At 41.3% G+C, this 6,422-nt stretch overlaps 1 non-coding gene across 1 annotated transcript; it reads left to right on the top strand.

Moving 5' to 3' along the window:
• Positions 1-1,735: 1,735 nt before the first annotated feature.
• LOC136511324 (small nucleolar RNA R71) lies at positions 1,736-1,843 on the top strand. The gene has a single exon (XR_010772681.1). It is a non-coding gene; the product is annotated as a small nucleolar RNA R71 (small nucleolar RNA).
• Positions 1,844-6,422: the final 4,579 nt, after the last annotated feature.

Below are 6,422 nucleotides of genomic sequence, written 5' to 3'. Positions count from 1 at the left end.
TGTGCACGCACTGGCCTAGGTCAGCCCATCTCGTGGCCTGCTCAATGGCCTGAGTGGAGTAGCCCGCTCGCCCACACTCCCGCTCTCTCTTTCTCTCACTGCGCAGCTAGGTCCGTTCATCAGCCGCGCGCCGCCATGCTACCTCTCCCTTCTCTCTCTAGTGGCTAGGGTCCACCTGTCGGCACCACACCCTTCTCCTTCCTCGCGCTAGGAATCCTGAGCCGGCATTCATCGCCTTCTTCAATCCCCTTTGAAAACCCCAATGAAGAAGACCATCAAGGGGTGCTTTCAAGTCTGCAGTGACAACGGGAGGCAATGCGGTGCCCGTTTCCCCTTCTACCACCCCCGTCCACCTATAAATCCTCTAGTCGAGACCCCCCTACTCTTTGGTCACTGTTGCACACATGCACTCACCCCACTCACAATATCTCTGTTCTAGAGCTCGCTCACCACCGTGATCATGCCCAAGAGCTTCAACAGGTAACGACACGGCCATAGGTGATCTCCTTTCTTGTTTTCATCATGGTTTTCCTTGAATTCATGCTCACCGATGGCATTCTCTCTCTCCAGTCTGCTCTCCCTCATCGCTAATCACCTTGGAGCTCTCACGGACGTTGAGAACACCTTCATTGGAATCGTGGTATAACTCGCATTATTTTCGTGCCCTTGTTTTCATTTTCTATACACAGAATCACTGTATCGGCGAGCTCCACATCTACCGTTTATGGCACCGCCATGGGGGGCTATTGCCACAATGTTCACATCATTCTGCTCATCATCTCGGTGTTTTTAGTTTTGAACATCGTAGCCAGAAATGCTGTCGGTGTTCGCTGTGGAGCTTGGCTCGCCGCTGTCCATGGCAGGCCCGTCGGCATCACCGTACCCCTTCGGGTATTTAACCAGTCCACCGATTGGACCATGGACACGGTGCACCATGCTAGCTCACATGTGCCCACCACACACATGGTGCACCACACCAATGCCGCATAGCCACATGGCGGCCACGTCAGCCGACGACATGGTCAACTGTGACGCGCCACGCGTTTTGTGCTTTAGTCCCTCGGTTTTCCTGAAATCAACCTGCAGTACATCTTAGTTCAAATGTATTTGTTTTTATTATAGCTAAGTTGGTCATTTATAGTAGAAGAAAACTATCCATTTTAGTGTTTATGTTTTCTAGGACCTTGTCATTAAAAGCAAGCTTCTTAGAAATATTCTCATTAATCTTGGCTTGTTCTAAGATCAATCTCTTAAGGATGGTTGCTTAGGATTAGAAGAATTATTTCCTAGGTACTTACATTGACAATTTGACCATTGTTGTTGACCCCATCCTTGCCTCTATTATTGTGGAGCAGATTTGTTGCTGACAATGTTTGCAACCTCTTGATATTCAGGGAAATCAACCCCCAAATATTCTCCACATGCATTTTGGGAATTAAAAGCATCATGAATGGCGCAACGGTCTTTCTTGTAATTGGCTCACTGTTCAAGCCAATTCAACAAGACATCAATCTTGGTTGACAATGCACACACCTCTTCTAGTACTTCTTTGCTCTTATTGCATGATTGAATATTGCATTGAGACCAGCCTTGGTTACAAGCTATCTTCTCCATAAGAGTTTTAGCTTTTCCAAGGGTTAGTTACATAAATGACCCTCCAGCAGTAGCATCTAGTTGTTCATGAGCTTTCTGAGTTAATCCATGGTAAAAGCTTTGCATGAGCAACCAATCTTCCATCCCATGATGAGGATAATCGAAAATGTATTCTTAGAAACGTTGCTATGCCTCTAGAATGGTTTCTCCTTTCTGCTATTGGAAGTTGGAAATCTTTCCTCATAAGGCATTGCTCTTGCTTATAGGGAAAACTTTGCTAGAAAGGCCTTCGAACATCTTGCCCACGTGTTGATGTTATCTTTGTTAGTGCAGAACCACTGCTTCGCCCTTCCCACTAGTGAGAATGGAAACAGGCAGAGTAGTATGATGTCTTGAGCAACGTCCTTAATGATGATTGTGCTGCTAATGTCCAAAAAATTCTGAAGATGAGCACTAGCATCTTCATGTGCCTTTCCACTAAATGGGGTAGCTTGCACCATGTTAATGAGGCTTGGGTGGAGCTAAAACTCGAGATTGTTGGTTTTGGGTGTTGGTCCAGTGCGGATGTTCTCGGTGCTTGGAGCAGAGAATTCACATAGAGTCCTTTTAGCCATAGCTTCAGAAACTAGTGTTGAGCTTCCTCTTGATTGGTTTGATTCTGATTGATGTAACTTCTTGATGAATCAGAACCAATCCTGCAATACCCTGTATAAGATATGAACAAAGACAAACAAGGGTAAGCCTGCTAAAGCAGAGGTGTTATGATGTCATCAATAAGTATTAATTTGATCAATTCTCTAGCCATGTGCCCCTCCCCGGCAACGGCGCCAGAAATGCTTGTTGTCATTTCTTAGCATCACTCTTTACTAAGTTGTCATCCCTAGCAATGATGCCAAAAATGTGTTGTTTGGTAATTATTAATGACACTTCTAAACTCAAAGAAAATCCTATATGTTAAAGTAATTAGCAAGCGCATAGATAATATACCATTGTAGCATTTCACCCGGGAGTATACCAGGTATCGTTATTTATATTTTATCCACAGGGAGGAGCGATGGGGTTGGCACAGAGATATTGACAAATATGTATACTTATGATAAAACCACTCTCTTGCTATAGCAGGGGTAAGCCAAATGATAAATATATGATAAGTGTGAAGCATTGATAGTATTCTAGAGATAGAAATAGATACTCATAAATGTAGTATGGCTAAACAGGAGATTAATTAAGAGCGAAAGATTCCTAAGTCATTCCTTATTTACTAAGTCTATTGTACACCCAAGTATATAAACTCTCATCTATAGCATAATTAACTCTATATCTATGCAAAAGGAACATTACTAAGGAAGATCAAGAACAGAGCTTGACTCCCTTCACAACCGGGTTCTACTTGCTCTACAAACAGGAAGTGAACTACAAAGGACTCAATGGGAGTGTGACATCCGTGATCTTCCACATGACCCAGAGTGTAGAATGCATCCATAGGTAAACAATATTTAAGCACCATGTTTACATAATGTGGATCACTTAACTCACTCGAGTATTGAGCTAAGCACTTTGTGAACATATGCATAAATTCATCATCAATCATAACTATATCAAGCATATAACTAGAGCAAACTAGGAACATAATAAATAGCAACATAATATTGAAGTAGCACAAAGTCATAAATAAAGAGGGATAGAATGGATATACCGACCTCCAGACGACGAATCCGGAATCCTGAGCAATAACCCAAACCCTACTTGAATCTTGCTAGCTAGCCTATACTAGAACTTTGAAGAATTGGAGCTCTATTCCCTTCTCTCTAGAAACCCTAGTTTCTGATCTACTCTTGACTTATGGCAGATGCCAAGGGAGGGGGGCAGGGGCTGGTATATATAGGCTAGAGCATTAATCCAGAGCCCTTGGATCAAACTGACTTGAATAAACGGCGGAGATACAATCCTTAAGGCGGTGGAGGAACCGACATCGAAGCGGAGGTTGCCAGGTGGGACCAGGGAGGCTGGCTAGCCCCACATGTCATCCTCTTGTATGTCTACTTCGGTGGCGTGGCTTTTGGTGTCCTCTGGAACCTTCTAGAGTTGTTTACGTGTTGGATAAGCGTGGTTTAATTTGATGTTTTGATCCTCCTTGATGGTTTTTCTGGATAAACCTTGCTGAAAGCATAGATTGACCAAAACTCATGGAAATTGTTAGTTTAAACCCCTAAGTCTATGTTAGTAATCATTTTCATGCATGATTTCAAGTTATATTGACGGTTTATGATGGATAGTAACTACCGTTAGCAAACTCCCCCAAGCTTCACCTTTGCTCGTCCCTGAGTAAAGCCAAACTTAACATTGGATTAGGAGTTTAGGATCTTTGATAACATTGTAGCAACTCCTCAAAAGTACACATGCATTCAAAACAAGAATTCTTCTCCGAATTAGAATTAACTATTCTGACTTTCAAACTTACCCATATTACCTTCAACCACGGGGCTTGTAGCCTTCACTTAGGTCTTGAGGAATTGAAAGACAGAATGATCAAGTCAAGCACTATATCTTAAGTTCTTTGTTCAACCATTATTCTGGAATTTTTGCAAGTTTTCAAAATAAAACTCAGAGATTCCATTGTATGACACTCTCAAGTCTCTCAAAATATGTGGTATTTGTGGATCCTCACCAAGGCAAAAATAATGTTATGCCTTCCTTCCTACATCTAAGGCTAATATAGAGCTCATAGGAGTGGAAAAAGCATAAAAGAGCATACTTGCAATACATATATTGTAAAGTCAAACAACAGATCCGAAGAGAGTTGAGTCATACAATCATATCAAGATGTGCATGTGTGTGGAATATATGGTGGATAACCTAATTCTACTATGCTCCTTGAAAACATCTCTCTTTTGAAACTTGGAAACATTTGCAAGAATACTTGTGCTATATTATTCATCTCTTTTCTCTCTTTTTAGGCGGGCATCTAAGTACCCATTGTTTTGATAATTCAGACACTTGTCCATTTTTTCAATACTTTCTTTTTCATTTTCTTTTTTTTTCTTTTGAATAACTTCTGCATAGCCACATGCTTCTTTTCTGCAATAAACTTTTGAGAGATAGCATAAGAACTTGGAGCATTTATTTGGTGGTTGGAAAATCTATCAAACATATTTTTGGTGTCTACTTCGAGTGTAGGAGTAAAACAGTTTTGGGTGGATCTAGATGGAAAGCATGTTTTTGCGCCTACCCCTAGTGTAGAAGTAGTGCATATGTGATCTTTATTTTAAGAGTATGACAAACCTCTCATAAGGATCAACAAAGCTTGACCAAACTCAATGCAAAACAAGTAGCATATATAAGTGGAAGTTTTACTAGCCTAAATATAAACATGTTTGGCACTAGTAGGAATTCAAGCTTTGTCATACAGAATCTCATCATGTTGCATTTTTATGTTTTTCAAAAGAAATCTTTAGAACTTAGTATCACTTGGAACAAGATAATAGCAGCTCAGACCTTCTCATATCATATCCGTCAATTACCTAGACTTGGATCAAGCATTTGCTACCCACCAGTTTCAAGTTCAGAGCAAATTCTCATATCAAAACAATCATATCCAAAACTTAGGAGAACTCAAGGTTGAGAACTAGGTACTTGAAAGGAATTGCAACAGAGCAACTATTCATCATTTCCACTGTGAAAGATTATCTTCAAGTTCTTTTTTATTTATTTAGCTCTTAAAAACATGAATTTAAAGCAAACTTTATACACACTCTTTTTATTTGGTTTTCATCATTTTTTTAGATCACACCTACTAATATATAAAAGACAAAGACAAATTTTATTTTGTTTTTTTAATAATAATAAAATATAACAAGCTTGAAAATAAAGAAATACTAGAAAAAAAACTTACCTACGACAAATGAGGGCTCCTCCCCCAAGCTGGGTGTTGTTGTGGTCCTTAAGGACGGTGGGTCAAAGTTGAGCCTTCCGAATAGGTAGTTCCAATTCTCGTTCTCCTACTTTTGGTGCTGCTGGATGCTAGTGATGCGTTCTCCCATTTCCACTAGGAGCGCTGGTGTAGCTGGTTCCAAATGTCCTACTGCGTCTCTTCGATAGTCATCAGCCTGGTGTCGAGGCCAGGGCGCTCCATCTGCTGCTCATGATAGCCCATGGGCTGGTCATGGTAGCCATAGGCAGAGAAAGACATACGTCTTCCCTGATCGCCGCTCGAGACTTCTTCATATGGCTACTACTGATAGTGGTAAAAGTTGTCATCCTGCCAATGCTCACTTGAGCCCTACTGCCAGGAGCTCTCTGTGTGCTGAGGAGCGGGCTACTCCTAAATAGCATGCTTGGGCTAGTGCATGCGGGAGGATCCCGGCTGATCCCAACCTGTATAGTTGGTGAAGGCTGGTCCCTCCTAAATTGGATCATCACCACGATACCTAGCCTACGGGTTGCACATCAATCTTGTAGAGGCACTCCTATGAAGGGCTGCCTCCTTGACCTATAAATCAAAGACAAAAGACTGCACCGCATACAGACCAAGGTTTTGGTCTGGTAACAGAATTTCGTTTGTATAATCCATATACATCATGACAAAGTTTCCCATCCTTTTTCTTCTTCAGCATGTGAGCTTGGACAAAATATTCATAATCAATAAACCAATGGGGAATGTCCTCGAAGTAAGCAACAGAAGCATTTTTCAAAAGACCCAAATTTTTGGCTATACAGGTAACCAAAGAAGTACACCCAACATCTCCCTTAAGATCGGGAATTTCTTTCCATTATTTCTTCATAAATTTAACAAGTGAAACCTTCCTTCTCTTAACCATGGCATAGGGCAA

The sequence above is a fragment of the Miscanthus floridulus genome, chromosome 1, assembly GCF_019320115.1.
Source record: "Miscanthus floridulus cultivar M001 chromosome 1, ASM1932011v1, whole genome shotgun sequence".
NCBI classification, from domain to species: Eukaryota; Viridiplantae; Streptophyta; class Magnoliopsida; order Poales; family Poaceae; genus Miscanthus; species Miscanthus floridulus.
The sequence above is the reverse complement of the archived record's forward strand: the minus strand, read 5'-3'. Positions and strand labels throughout refer to the sequence as shown.